This window comes from Taudactylus pleione, unplaced genomic scaffold (genome assembly GCF_031769625.1).
Source record: "Taudactylus pleione unplaced genomic scaffold, aTauple2 ptg001716l, whole genome shotgun sequence".
Lineage (NCBI taxonomy): Eukaryota > Metazoa > Chordata > Amphibia > Anura > Myobatrachidae > Taudactylus > Taudactylus pleione.
Genome location: NW_028286113.1, coordinates 121,738 through 137,832, shown reverse-complemented (window position 1 = coordinate 137,832; position 16,095 = coordinate 121,738). Strand labels below are relative to the sequence as shown.

The window sequence follows — 16,095 nt, the reverse complement described above, 5'->3', positions numbered from 1 at the left end:
TGTCCCCATCCCAGCAGCCACCTCTCCAGTCATCATCCAGACACATACCCCGGTGTTACTGTATCATGTCCCATTCCCAGCAGTCACCTCTCCAGTCATCACCCAGACACATCCCCTGGTGTTACTTTATAATGTCCTATTCCCAACACTCACCTCTCCGGTCATCACCCAGACACATCCCCCATTGTTACTGTATAATGTCCCATTCCCAGCAGTCACCTCTCCAGTCATCACCCAGACACATCCCCCGGTGTTACTGTATAATGTCCCATTCCCAGCAGTCACCACTCCAGTCATCACCCAGACACATCCCCCATTGTTACTGTATAATGTCCCATTCCCAGCAGTCACCTCTCCAGTCAGCAGCTGAATGATCTTGTTGGTGAGATCCAGGATCTTCTGGTCATTGTGTCTCTAATGTATCAGTGAGTGAGGTGGAGGCACCGTGCTGGGACGCTGGATCCTGCTCAGATCTCCTGACACATGGGGATGGCTGCTGGGTGTCTCACACTCACCGGATGTCTTCTTCACTACTGTGTAATCCCTAGCATTGGGGGAGACAATGATCCCTATTTAGTAAGTGGATGAGGGGGGTTATATTATCACTATATAGGGCACTGGTAATACTTCCCCTTGAGTACTGTGTATAAGAGTACTGTGTATAAGAAGAGGTATTAGTAGCAAGGAGAGGGGGGTTATATTACCACTATATAGGGCACTGGTAATACTTCCCCCTGAGTACTGTGTATAAGAGTACTATGTATAAGAGTACTGTGTATAGGAAGAGGTATTAGTAGCAGGGAGAGGGGGGTTATATTACCACTATATAGGGCACTGGTAATACTTCCCCCTGAGTACTGTGTATAAGAGTACTGTGTATAGGAAGAGGTATTAGTAGCAGGGATAGGGGGGTTATATTACCACTATATAGGGCACTGGTAATACTTCCCCCTGAGTACTGTGTATAAGAAGAGGTATTAGTAGCAGGGAGAGGGGGGTTATATTACCACTATACAGGGCACTGGTAATACTTCCCCCTGAGTACTGTGTATAAGAGTACTGTGTATAGGAAGAGGTATTAGTAGCAGGGAGAGGGGGGTTACATTACCACTATACAGGGCACTGGTAATACTTCCCCCTGAGTACTGTGTATAAGAGTACTATGTATAAGAGTACTGTGTATAGGAAGAGGTATTAGTAGCAGGGAGAGGGGGGTTATATTACCACTATATAGGGCACTGGTAATACTTCCCCCTGAGTACTGTGTATAAGAGTACTGTGTATAGGAAGAGGTATTAGTAGCAGGGAGAGGGGGGGTTATATTACCACTATATAGGGCACTGGTAATACTTCCCCCTGAGTACTGTGTATAAGAGTACTGTGTATAGGAAGAGGTATTAGTAGCAGGGAGAGGGGGGTTATATTACCACTATAAAGGGCACTGGTAATACTTCCCCCTGAGTACTGTGTATAAGAGTACTGTGTATACGAGTACTGTGTATAGGAAGAGGTATTAGTAGCAGGTAGAGGGGGGTTATATTACCACTATACAGGGCACTGGTAATACTTCCCCCTGAGTACTGTGTATAAGAGTACTGTGTATAGGAAGAGGTATTAGTAGCAGGGAGAGGGGGGTTATATTACCACTATATAGGGCACTGGTAATACTTCCCACTGAGTACTGTGTATAAGAGTACTGTGTATAGGAAGAGGTATTAGAAGCAGGGAGAGGGGGGTTATATTACCACTATACAGGGCACTGGTAATACTTCCCCCTGAGTACTGTGTATAAGAGTACTGTGTATAAGAGTACTGTGTATAGGAAGAGGGGGGGTTATATTACCACTATATAGGGCACTGGTAATACTTCCCCCTGAGTACTGTGTAGAAGAGTACTGTGTATAAGAGTACTGTGTATAGGAAGAGGGGGGGTTATATTACCACTATATAGGGCACTGGTAATACTTCCCCCTGAGTACTGTGTATAAGAGTACTGTGTATAGGAAGAGGTATTAGTAGCAGGGAGAGGGGGGTTACATTACCACTATATAGGGCACTGGTAATACTTCCCCCTGAGTACTGTGTATAAGAGTACTGTGTATAGGAAGAGGTATTAGTAGCAGGGAGAGGAGGGTTATATTACCACTATACAGGGCACTGGTAATACTTCCCCCTGAGTACTGTGTATAAGAGTACTGTGTATAGGAAGAGGTATTAGTAGCAGGGAGAGGGGGGTTACATTACCACTATACAGGGCACTGGTAATACTTCCCCCTGAGTACTGTGTATAAGAGTACTGTGTATAGGAAGAGATATTAGTAGCAGGGAGAGGGGGGTTACATTACCACTATATAGGGCACTGGTAAAACTTCCCCCTGAGTACTGTGTATAAGAGTACTGTGTATAGGAAGAGGTATTAGTAGCAGGGAGAGGGGGGTTATATTACCACTATATAGGGCACTGGTAAAACTTCCCCCTGAGTACTGTGTATAAGAGTACTGTGTATAAGAAGAGGTATTAGTAGCAGGGAGAGGGGGGTTACATTACCACTATATAGGGCACTGGTAATACTTCCCCCTGAGTACTGTGTATAGGAAGAGGTATTAGTAGCAGGGAGAGGGGGGTTATATCACCACTATATAGGGCACTGGTAATACTTCCCCCTGAGTACTGTGTATAAGAGTACTGTGTATAGGAAGAGGGGGGTTATATCACCACTATATAGGGCACTGGTAATACTTCCCCGAGTACTGTGTATAAGAGTACTGTGTATAGGAAGAGGTATTAGTAGCAGGGAGAGGGGGGTTATATTACCACTATATAGGGCACTGGTAATACTTCCCCCTGAGTACTGTGTATAAGAGTACTGTGTATAGGAAGAGGTATTAGTAGCAGGGAGAGGGGGGTTATATTACCACTATATAGGGCACTGGTAATACTTCCCCCTGAGTACTGTGTATAAGAGTACTGTGTATAGGAAGAGGGGGGTTACATTACCACTATATAGGGCACTGGTAATACTTCCTCCTGAGTGCTGTGTATAAGAGTACTGTGTATAAGAAGAGGTATTAGTAGCAGGGAGAGGGGGGTTATATTACCACTATATAGGGCACTGGTAATACTTCCCCCTGAGTACTGTGTATAAGAGTATTGTGTATAAGAAGAGGTATTAGTAGCAGGGAGAGGGGGGTTATATTACCACTATATAGGGCACTGGTAATACTTCCCCCTGAGTACGGTGTATAAGAGTACTGTGTATAAGAAGAGGTATTAGTAGCAGGGAGAGGGGGGTTATATTACCACTATGTAGGGCACTGGTAATACTTCCCCCTGAGTACTGTGTATAAGAGTACTGTGTATAGGAAGAGGTATTAGTAGCAGGGAGAGGGGGGTTATATTACCACTATACAGGGCACTGGTAATACTTCCCCCTGAGTACTGTGTATAAGAGTACTGTGTATAGGAAGAGGTATTAGTAGCAGGGAGAGGGGGGTTATATTACCACTATATAGGGCATTGGTAATACTTCCCCCTGAGTACTGTGTATAAGAGTACTGTGTATAGGAAGAGGGGGGTTACATTACCACTATATAGGGCACTGGTAATACTTCCCCCTGAGTACTGTGTATAAGAGTACTGTGTATAGGAAGAAGGGGGTTACATTACCACTATATAGGGCACTGGTAATACTTCCCCCTGAGTACTGTGTATAAGAGTACTGTGTATAGGAAGAGGGGGGTTACATTACCACTATATAGGGCACTGGTAATACTTCCCCCTGAGTACTGTGTATAAGAGTACTGTGTATAGGAAGAGGGGGGTTACATTACCACTATATAGGGCACTGGTAATATTTCCCCCTGAGTACTGTGTATAAGAGTACTGTGTATAGGAAGAGGGGGGTTATATTACCACTATATAGGGCACTGGTAATACTTCCCCCTGAGTACTGTGTATAAGAGTACTGTGTATAGGAAGAGGTATTAGTAGCAGGGAGAGGGGGGTTACATTACCACTATATAGGGCACTGGTAATACTTCCCCCTGAGTACTGTGTATAAGAGTACTGTGTATAAGAAGAGGTATTAGTAGCAGGGAGAGGGGGGTTATATCACCACTATATAGGGCACTGGTAATACTTCCCCCTGAGTACTGTGTATAAGAGTACTGTGTATAGGAAGAGGTATTAGTAGCAGGGAGAGGGGGGTTATATTACCACTATATAGGGCACTGGTAATACTTCCCCCTGAGTACTGTGTATAAGAGTACTGTGTATAGGAAGAGGTATTAGTAGCAGGGAGAGGGGGGTTATATTACCACTATATAGGACACAGGTAATACTTCCCCCTGAGTACTGTGTATAGGAAGAGGGGGGTTACATTACCACTATACAGGGCACTGGTAATACTTCCCCCTGAGTACTGTGTATAAGAGTACTGTGTATAAGAGTACTGTGTATAGGAAGAGGGGGGTTATATTACCACTATATAGGGCACTGGTAATACTTCCCCCTGAGTACTATGTAGAAGAGTACTGTGTATAGGAAGAGGTATTAGTAGCAGGGAGAGGGGGGTTATATTACCACTATATAGGGCACTGGTAATACTTCCTGCTGAGTATTGTGTATAAGAGTACTGTGTATAGGAAGAGGGGGGTTACATTACCACTATATAGGGCACTGGTAATACTTCCTCCTGAGTGCTGTGTAGAAGAGGTATTAGTAGCAGGGAGAGGGGGGTTATATTACCACTATATAGGGCACTGGTAATACTTCCCCCCTGAGTACTGTGTATAAGAGTACTGTGTATAGGAAGAGGTATTAGTAGCAGGGAGAGGGGGATTATATTACCACTATATAGGGCACTGGTAATACTTCCCCCTGAGTACTGTGTATAAGAGTACTGTGTATAGGAAGAGGTATTAGTAGCAGGGAGAGGGGGGTTATATTACCACTATATAGGGCACTGGTAATACTTCCCCCTGAGTACTGTGTATAAGAGTACTGTGTATAGGAAGAGGTATTAGTAGCAGGGAATAGGGGGGTTATATTACCACTATATAGGGCACTGGTAATACTTCCCCCTTGAGTACTGTGTATAAGAGTACTGTGTATAAGAGTACTGTGTATAGGAAGAGGTATTAGTAGCAAGGAGAGGGGGGTTATATTGCCACTATATAGGGCACTGGTAATACTTCCCCCTGAGTACTGTGTATAAGAGTACTATGTATAGGAAGAGGTATTAGTAGCAGGGAGAGGAGGGTTATATTACCACTATACAGGGCACTGGTAATACTTCCCCCTGAGTACTGTGTATAGGAAGAGGTATTAGTAGCAGGGAGAGGGGGGTTACATTACCACTATATAGGGCACTGGTAATACTTCCCCCTGAGTACTGTGTATAAGAGTAATGTGTATAGGAAGAGGTATTAGTAGCAGGGAGAGGGGGGTTATATCACCACTATATAGGGCACTGGTAATACTTCCCCCTGAGTACTGTGTATAAGAGTAATGTGTATAGGAAGAGGTATTAGTAGCAGGGAGAGGGGGGTTAAATTACCACTATATAGGGCACTGGTAATACTTCCCCCTGAGTGCTGTGTATAAGAGTACTGTGTATAAGAGTACTGTGTATAGGAAGAGGTATTAGTAGCAGGGAGAGGGGGTTATATTACCACTATATAGGGCACTGGTAATACTTCCCCCTGAGTACTGTGTATAAGAGTACTGTGTATAGGAAGAGGTATTAGTAGCAGGGAGAGGGGGGTTAAATTACCACTATATAGGGCACTGGTAATACTTCCCCCTGAGTACTGTGTATAAGAGTACTGTGTATAGGAAGAGGTATTAGTAGCAGGGAGAGGGGGGTTATATCACCACTATATAGGGCACTGGTAATACTTCCCCCCGAGTACTATGTATAAGAGTACTGTGTATAAGAGTACTGTGTATAGGAAGAGGTATTAGTAGCAGGGAGAGGGGGGTTATATTTCCACTATATAGGGCACTGGTAATACTTCCCCCTGAGTACTGTGTATAGGAAGAGGGGGGTTACATTACCACTATATAGGGCACTGGTAATACTTCCCCCTGAGTACTGTGTATAAGAGTACTGTGTATAGGAAGAGGGGGGTTATATTACCACTATATAGGGCACTGGTAATACTTCCCCCTGAGTACTGTGTATAAGAGTACTGTGTATAGGAAGAGGGGGGTTACATTACCACTATATAGGGCACTGGTAATACTTCCCCCTGAGTACTGTGTATAAGAGTACTGTGTATAGGAAGAGGGGGGTTACATTACCACTATATAGGGCACTGGTAATACTTCCTCCTAAGTACTGTGTATAAGAGTACTGTGTATAGGAAGAGGGGGGTTACATTACCACTATATAGGGCACTGGTAATACTTCACCCTGAGTACTGTGTATAAGAGTACTGTGTATAAGAAGAGGTATTAGTAGCAGGGAGAGGGGGGTTATATTACCACTATATAGGGCACTGGTAATACTTCCCCCTGAGTACTGTGTATAGGAAGAGGTATTAGTAGCAGGTAGAGGGGGGTTATATTACCACTATACAGGGCACTGGTAATACTTCCCCCTGAGTACTGTGTATAAGAGTACTGTGTATAAGAAGAGGTATTAGTAGCAGGAAGAGGGGGGTTACATTACCACTATATAGGGCACTGGTAATACTTCCCCCTGAGTACGGTGTATAAGAGTACTGTGTATAAGAAGAGGTATTAGTAGCAGGGAGAGGGGGGTTATATTACCACTATATAGGGCACTGGTAATACTTCACCCTGAGTACTGTGTATAAGAGTACTGTGTATAGGAAGAGGTATTAGTAGCAGGGAGAGGGGGGTTATATTGCCACTATATAGGGCACTGGTAATACTTCCCCCCCTGAGTACTGTGTATAGGAAGAGGTATTAGTAGCAGGGAGAGGGGGGTTATATTACCACTATATAGGGCACTGGTAATACTTCCCCCTGAGTACTGTGTATAAGAGTACTGTGTATAGGAAGAGGTATTAGTAGCAGGGAGAGGGGGGTTATATTACCACTATATAGGGCACTGGTAATACTTCCACCTGAGTACTGTGTATAAGAGTACTGTGTATAGGAAGAGGTATTAGTAGCAGGGAGAGGAGGGTTATATTACCACTATACAGGGCACTGGTAATACTTCCCCCTGAGTACTATGTAGAAGAGTACTGTGTATAGGAAGAGGTATTAGTAGCAGGGAGAGGGGGGTTATATTACCACTATATAGGGCACTGGTAATACTTCGCCCTGAGTACTGTGTATAAGAGTACTGTGTATAGGAAGAGGTATTAGTAGCAGGGAGAGGGGGGTTATATTACCACTATACAGGGCACTGGTAATACTTCCCCCTGTGTACTGTGTATAAGAGTACTGTGTATAAGAAGAGGTATTAGTAGCAGGGAGAGGGGGGTTACATTACCACTATATAGGGCACTGGTAATACTTCCCCCTGAGTACTGTGTATAAGAGTACTGTGTATAGGAAGAGGTATTAGTAGCAGGGAGAGGGGGGTTATATCACCACTATATAGGGCACTGGTAATACTTCCCCCCGAGTACTGTGTATAAGAGTACTGTGTATAGGAAGAGGTATTAGTAGCAGGGAGAGGGGGGTTATATTACCACTATATCGGGCACTGGTAATACTTCCCCCTGAGTACTGTGTATAAGAGTACTGTGTATAGGTAGAGGGGGGTTACATTACCACTATATAGGGCACTGGTAATACTTCCTCCTGAGTACTGTGTATAAGAGTACTGTGTATAAGAGTACTGTGTATAGGAAGAGGGGGGTTACATTACCACTATATAGGGCACTGGTAATACTTCCCCCTGAGTACTGTGTATAAGAGTACTGTGTATAGGAAGAGGTATTAGTAGCAGGAAGAGGGGGGTTACATTACCACTATATAGGGCACTGGTAATACTTCCCCCTGAGTACTGTGTATAAGAGTACTGTGTATAGGTAGAGGGGGGTTACATTACCACTATATAGGGCACTGGTAATACTTCCCCCTGAGTACTGTGTATAAGAGTACTGTGTATAAGAAGAGGTATTAGTAGCAGGGAGAGGGGGGTTATATTACCACTATATAGGGCACTGGTAATACTTCCCCCTGAGTACTGTGTATAGGAAGAGGTATTAGTAGCAGGTAGAGGGGGGTTATATTACCACTATACAGGGCACTGGTAATACTTCCCCCTGACTACTGTGTATAAGAGTACTGTGTATAAGAAGAGGTATTAGTAGCAGGGAGAGGGGGGTTATATTACCACTATACAGGGCACTGGTAATACTTCCCCCTGAGTACTGTGTATAAGAGTACTGTGTATAGGAAGAGGTATTAGTAGCAGGAAGAGGGGGGTTACATTACCACTATATAGGGCACAGGTAATACTTGACCCCGGAGTACTGTGTATAAGAGTACTGTGTATAAGAAGAGGTATTAGTAGCAGGAAGAGGGGGGTTACATTACCACTATATAGGGCACAGGTAATACTTCCCCCTGAGTACTGTGTATAAGAGTACTGTGTATAAGAAGAGGTATTAGTAGCAGGGAGAGGGGGGTTATATTACCACTATATAGGGCACTGGTAATACTTCCCCCTGAGTACTGTGTATAGGAAGAGGTATTAGTAGCAGGTAGAGGGGGGTTATATTACCACTATACAGGGCACTGGTAATACTTCCCCCTGACTACTGTGTATAAGAGTACTGTGTATAAGAAGAGGTATTAGTAGCAGGGAGAGGGGGGTTATATTACCACTATATAGGGCACTGGTAATACTTCCCCCTGAGTACTGTGTATAGGAAGAGGTATTAGTAGCAGGTAGAGGGGGGTTATATTACCACTATACAGGGCACTGGTAATACTTCCCCCTGACTACTGTGTATAAGAGTACTGTGTATAAGAAGAGGTATTAGTAGCAGGGAGAGGGGGGTTATATTACCACTATATAGGGCACTGGTAATACTTCCCCCTGAGTACTGTGTATAAGAGTACTGTGTATAAGAAGAGGTATTAGTAGCAGGGAGAGGGGGGTTATATTACCACTATATAGGGCACTGGTAATACTTCCCCCTGAGTACTGTGTATAAGAGTACTGTGTATAAGAAGAGGTATTAGTAGCAGGGAGAGGGGGGTTATATTACCACTATATAGGGCACTGGTAATACTTCCCCCTGAGTACTGTGTATAAGAGTACTGTGTATAAGAGTACTGTGTATAGGAAGAGGTATTAGTAGCAGGGAGAGGGGGGTTATATTACCACTATATAGGGCACTGGTAATACTTCCCCCTGAGTACTGTGTATAAGAGTACTGTGTATAAGAAGAGGTATTAGTAGCAGGGAGAGGGGGGTTATATTACCACTATATAGGGCACTGGTAATACTTCCCCCTGAGTACTGTGTATAAGAGTACTGTGTATAAGAAGAGGTATTAGTAGCAGGGAGAGGGGGGTTATATTACCACTATATAGGGCACTGGTAATACTTCCCCCTGAGTACGGTGTATAAGAGTACTGTGTATAAGAAGAGGTATTAGTAGCAGGGAGAGGGGGGTTATATTACCACTATATAGGGCACTGGTAATACTTCCCCCTGAGTACTGTGTATAGGAAGAGGTATTAGTAGCAGGGAGAGGGGGGTTATATTACCACTATATAGGGCACAGGTAATACTTCCCCCTGAGTACTGTGTATAAGAGTACTGTGTATAAGAGTACTGTGTATAAGAGTACTGTGTATAGAAGAGGTATTAGTAGCAGGGAGAGGAGGGTTATATTACCACTATACAGGGCACTGGTAATACTTCCCCCTGAGTACTGTGTATAGGAAGAGGTATTAGTAGCAGGGAGAGGGGGGTTATATTTCCACTATATAGGGCACTGGTAATACTTCCCCCTGAGTACTGTGTATAAGAGTACTGTGTATAGGAAGAGGGGGGTTACATTACCACTATATAGGGCACTGGTAATACTTCCCCCTGAGTACTGTGTATAAGAGTACTGTGTATAGGAAGAGGGGGGTTACATTACCACTATATAGGGCACTGGTAATACTTCCCCCTGAGTACTGTGTATAAGAGTACTGTGTATAGGAAGAGGGGGGTTACATTACCACTATATAGGGCACTGGTAATACTTCCCCCTGAGTACTGTGTATAAGAGTACTGTGTATAGGAAGAGGTATTAGTAGCAGGGAGAGGGGGGTTATATTACCACTATATAGGACACAGGTAATACTTCCCCCTGAGTACTGTGTATAGGAAGAGGGGGGTTACATTACCACTATACAGGGCACTGGTAATACTTCCCCCTGAGTACTGTGTATAAGAGTACTGTGTATAGGAAGAGGTATTAGTAGCAGGGAGAGGGGGGTTACATTACCACTATATAGGGCACTGGTAATACTTCCCCCTGAGTACTGTGTATAAGAGTACTGTGTATAGGAAGAGGTATTAGTAGCAGGGAGAGGGGGGTTATATTACCACTATACAGGGCACTGGTAATACTTCCCCCTGAGTACTGTGTATAAGAGTACTGTGTATAGGAAGAGGTATTAGCAGCAGGGAGAGGGGGGTTATATTACCACTATACAGGGCACTAGTAATACTTTCTCCTGAGTACTGTGTATAAGAGTACTGTGTATAGGAAGAGGTATTAGTAGCAGGGAGAGGGGGGTTATATTACCACTATATAGGGCACTGGTAATACTTCCCCCTGAGTACTGTGTATAAGAGTACTGTGTATAGGAAGAGGTATTAGCAGCAGGGAGAGGGGGGTTATATTACCACTATACAGGGCACTAGTAATACTTTCTCCTGAGTACTGTGTATAAGAGTACTGTGTATAGGAAGAGGTATTAGTAGCAGGGAGAGGGGGGTTATATTACCACTATATAGGGCACTGGTAATACTTCCCCCTGAGTACTGTGTATAAGAGTACTGTGTATAGGAAGAGGTATTAGTAGCAGGGAGAGGGGGGTTATATTACCACTATATAGGGCACTGGTAATACTTCCCCCTGAGTACTGTGTATAAGAGTACTGTGTATAGGAAGAGGGGGGTTACATTACCACTATATAGGGCACTGGTAATACTTCCTCCTGAGTGCTGTGTATAAGAGTACTGTGTATAAGAAGAGGTATTAGTAGCAGGGAGAGGGGGGTTATATTACCACTATATAGGGCACTGGTAATACTTCCCCCTGAGTACTGTGTATAAGAGTATTGTGTATAAGAAGAGGTATTAGTAGCAGGGAGAGGGGGGTTATATTACCACTATATAGGGCACTGGTAATACTTCCCCCTGAGTACGGTGTATAAGAGTACTGTGTATAAGAAGAGGTATTAGTAGCAGGGAGAGGGGGGTTATATTACCACTATGTAGGGCACTGGTAATACTTCCCCCTGAGTACTGTGTATAAGAGTACTGTGTATAGGAAGAGGTATTAGTAGCAGGGAGAGGGGGGTTATATTACCACTATACAGGGCACTGGTAATACTTCCCCCTGAGTACTGTGTATAAGAGTACTGTGTATAGGAAGAGGTATTAGTAGCAGGGAGAGGGGGGTTATATTACCACTATATAGGGCATTGGTAATACTTCCCCCTGAGTACTGTGTATAAGAGTACTGTGTATAGGAAGAGGGGGGTTACATTACCACTATATAGGGCACTGGTAATACTTCCCCCTGAGTACTGTGTATAAGAGTACTGTGTATAGGAAGAAGGGGGTTACATTACCACTATATAGGGCACTGGTAATACTTCCCCCTGAGTACTGTGTATAAGAGTACTGTGTATAGGAAGAGGGGGGTTACATTACCACTATATAGGGCACTGGTAATACTTCCCCCTGAGTACTGTGTATAAGAGTACTGTGTATAGGAAGAGGGGGGTTACATTACCACTATATAGGGCACTGGTAATATTTCCCCCTGAGTACTGTGTATAAGAGTACTGTGTATAGGAAGAGGGGGGTTATATTACCACTATATAGGGCACTGGTAATACTTCCCCCTGAGTACTGTGTATAAGAGTACTGTGTATAGGAAGAGGTATTAGTAGCAGGGAGAGGGGGGTTACATTACCACTATATAGGGCACTGGTAATACTTCCCCCTGAGTACTGTGTATAAGAGTACTGTGTATAAGAAGAGGTATTAGTAGCAGGGAGAGGGGGGTTATATCACCACTATATAGGGCACTGGTAATACTTCCCCCTGAGTACTGTGTATAAGAGTACTGTGTATAGGAAGAGGTATTAGTAGCAGGGAGAGGGGGGTTATATTACCACTATATAGGGCACTGGTAATACTTCCCCCTGAGTACTGTGTATAAGAGTACTGTGTATAGGAAGAGGTATTAGTAGCAGGGAGAGGGGGGTTATATTACCACTATATAGGACACAGGTAATACTTCCCCCTGAGTACTGTGTATAGGAAGAGGGGGGTTACATTACCACTATACAGGGCACTGGTAATACTTCCCCCTGAGTACTGTGTATAAGAGTACTGTGTATAAGAGTACTGTGTATAGGAAGAGGGGGGTTATATTACCACTATATAGGGCACTGGTAATACTTCCCCCTGAGTACTATGTAGAAGAGTACTGTGTATAGGAAGAGGTATTAGTAGCAGGGAGAGGGGGGTTATATTACCACTATATAGGGCACTGGTAATACTTCCTGCTGAGTATTGTGTATAAGAGTACTGTGTATAGGAAGAGGGGGGTTACATTACCACTATATAGGGCACTGGTAATACTTCCTCCTGAGTGCTGTGTAGAAGAGGTATTAGTAGCAGGGAGAGGGGGGTTATATTACCACTATATAGGGCACTGGTAATACTTCCCCCTGAGTACTGTGTATAAGAGTACTGTGTATAGGAAGAGGTATTAGTAGCAGGGAGAGGGGGGTTATATCACCACTATATAGGGCACTGGTAATACTTCCCCCCGAGTACTGTGTATAAGAGTACTGTGTATAGGAAGAGGTATTAGTAGCAGGGAGAGGGGGGTTATATTACCACTATATCGGGCACTGGTAATACTTCCCCCTGAGTACTGTGTATAAGAGTACTGTGTATAGGTAGAGGGGGGTTACATTACCACTATATAGGGCACTGGTAATACTTCCTCCTGAGTACTGTGTATAAGAGTACTGTGTATAAGAGTACTGTGTATAGGAAGAGGGGGGTTACATTACCACTATATAGGGCACTGGTAATACTTCCCCCTGAGTACTGTGTATAAGAGTACTGTGTATAGGAAGAGGTATTAGTAGCAGGAAGAGGGGGGTTACATTACCACTATATAGGGCACTGGTAATACTTCCCCCTGAGTACTGTGTATAAGAGTACTGTGTATAGGTAGAGGGGGGTTACATTACCACTATATAGGGCACTGGTAATACTTCCCCCTGAGTACTGTGTATAAGAGTACTGTGTATAAGAAGAGGTATTAGTAGCAGGGAGAGGGGGGTTATATTACCACTATATAGGGCACTGGTAATACTTCCCCCTGAGTACTGTGTATAGGAAGAGGTATTAGTAGCAGGTAGAGGGGGGTTATATTACCACTATACAGGGCACTGGTAATACTTCCCCCTGACTACTGTGTATAAGAGTACTGTGTATAAGAAGAGGTATTAGTAGCAGGGAGAGGGGGGTTATATTACCACTATACAGGGCACTGGTAATACTTCCCCCTGAGTACTGTGTATAAGAGTACTGTGTATAGGAAGAGGTATTAGTAGCAGGAAGAGGGGGGTTACATTACCACTATATAGGGCACAGGTAATACTTGACCCCGGAGTACTGTGTATAAGAGTACTGTGTATAAGAAGAGGTATTAGTAGCAGGAAGAGGGGGGTTACATTACCACTATATAGGGCACAGGTAATACTTCCCCCTGAGTACTGTGTATAAGAGTACTGTGTATAAGAAGAGGTATTAGTAGCAGGGAGAGGGGGGTTATATTACCACTATATAGGGCACTGGTAATACTTCCCCCTGAGTACTGTGTATAGGAAGAGGTATTAGTAGCAGGTAGAGGGGGGTTATATTACCACTATACAGGGCACTGGTAATACTTCCCCCTGACTACTGTGTATAAGAGTACTGTGTATAAGAAGAGGTATTAGTAGCAGGGAGAGGGGGGTTATATTACCACTATATAGGGCACTGGTAATACTTCCCCCTGAGTACTGTGTATAGGAAGAGGTATTAGTAGCAGGTAGAGGGGGGTTATATTACCACTATACAGGGCACTGGTAATACTTCCCCCTGACTACTGTGTATAAGAGTACTGTGTATAAGAAGAGGTATTAGTAGCAGGGAGAGGGGGGTTATATTACCACTATATAGGGCACTGGTAATACTTCCCCCTGAGTACTGTGTATAAGAGTACTGTGTATAAGAAGAGGTATTAGTAGCAGGGAGAGGGGGGTTATATTACCACTATATAGGGCACTGGTAATACTTCCCCCTGAGTACTGTGTATAAGAGTACTGTGTATAAGAAGAGGTATTAGTAGCAGGGAGAGGGGGGTTATATTACCACTATATAGGGCACTGGTAATACTTCCCCCTGAGTACTGTGTATAAGAGTACTGTGTATAAGAGTACTGTGTATAGGAAGAGGTATTAGTAGCAGGGAGAGGGGGGTTATATTACCACTATATAGGGCACTGGTAATACTTCCCCCTGAGTACTGTGTATAAGAGTACTGTGTATAAGAAGAGGTATTAGTAGCAGGGAGAGGGGGGTTATATTACCACTATATAGGGCACTGGTAATACTTCCCCCTGAGTACTGTGTATAAGAGTACTGTGTATAAGAAGAGGTATTAGTAGCAGGGAGAGGGGGGTTATATTACCACTATATAGGGCACTGGTAATACTTCCCCCTGAGTACGGTGTATAAGAGTACTGTGTATAAGAAGAGGTATTAGTAGCAGGGAGAGGGGGGTTATATTACCACTATATAGGGCACTGGTAATACTTCCCCCTGAGTACTGTGTATAGGAAGAGGTATTAGTAGCAGGGAGAGGGGGGTTATATTACCACTATATAGGGCACAGGTAATACTTCCCCCTGAGTACTGTGTATAAGAGTACTGTGTATAAGAGTACTGTGTATAGGAAGAGGTATTAGTAGCAGGGAGAGGAGGGTTATATTACCACTATACAGGGCACTGGTAATACTTCCCCCTGAGTACTGTGTATAGGAAGAGGTATTAGTAGCAGGGAGAGGGGGGTTATATTTCCACTATATAGGGCACTGGTAATACTTCCCCCTGAGTACTGTGTATAAGAGTACTGTGTATAGGAAGAGGGGGGTTACATTACCACTATATAGGGCACTGGTAATACTTCCCCCTGAGTACTGTGTATAAGAGTACTGTGTATAGGAAGAGGGGGGTTACATTACCACTATATAGGGCACTGGTAATACTTCCCCCTGAGTACTGTGTATAAGAGTACTGTGTATAGGAAGAGGGGGGTTACATTACCACTATATAGGGCACTGGTAATACTTCCCCCTGAGTACTGTGTATAAGAGTACTGTGTATAGGAAGAGGTATTAGTAGCAGGGAGAGGGGGGTTATATTACCACTATATAGGACACAGGTAATACTTCCCCCTGAGTACTGTGTATAGGAAGAGGGGGGTTACATTACCACTATACAGGGCACTGGTAATACTTCCCCCTGAGTACTGTGTATAAGAGTACTGTGTATAGGAAGAGGTATTAGTAGCAGGGAGAGGGGGGTTACATTACCACTATATAGGGCACTGGTAATACTTCCCCCTGAGTACTGTGTATAAGAGTACTGTGTATAGGAAGAGGTATTAGTAGCAGGGAGAGGGGGGTTATATTACCACTATACAGGGCACTGGTAATACTTCCCCCTGAGTACTGTGTATAAGAGTACTGTGTATAGGAAGAGGTATTAGCAGCAGGGAGAGGGGGGTTATATTACCACTATACAGGGCACTAGTAATACTTTCTCCTGAGTACTGTGTATAAGAGTACTGTGTATAGGAAG

General features: G+C 43.8%; 1 protein-coding gene across 2 annotated transcripts in view; it reads right to left on the bottom strand.

Moving 5' to 3' along the window:
* Positions 1 to 16,095, bottom strand: part of LOC148439544 (uncharacterized) — a 49,282-nt gene that overhangs the window by 18,758 nt on the left and 14,429 nt on the right. For both annotated transcript variants that reach the window (XM_088464604.1, XM_088464605.1), the window contains exon 2: positions 352 to 544. The gene's annotated coding sequence lies outside the window, so the exon portion shown is untranslated. The remainder of the gene's footprint in view (positions 1 to 351; positions 545 to 16,095) is intronic.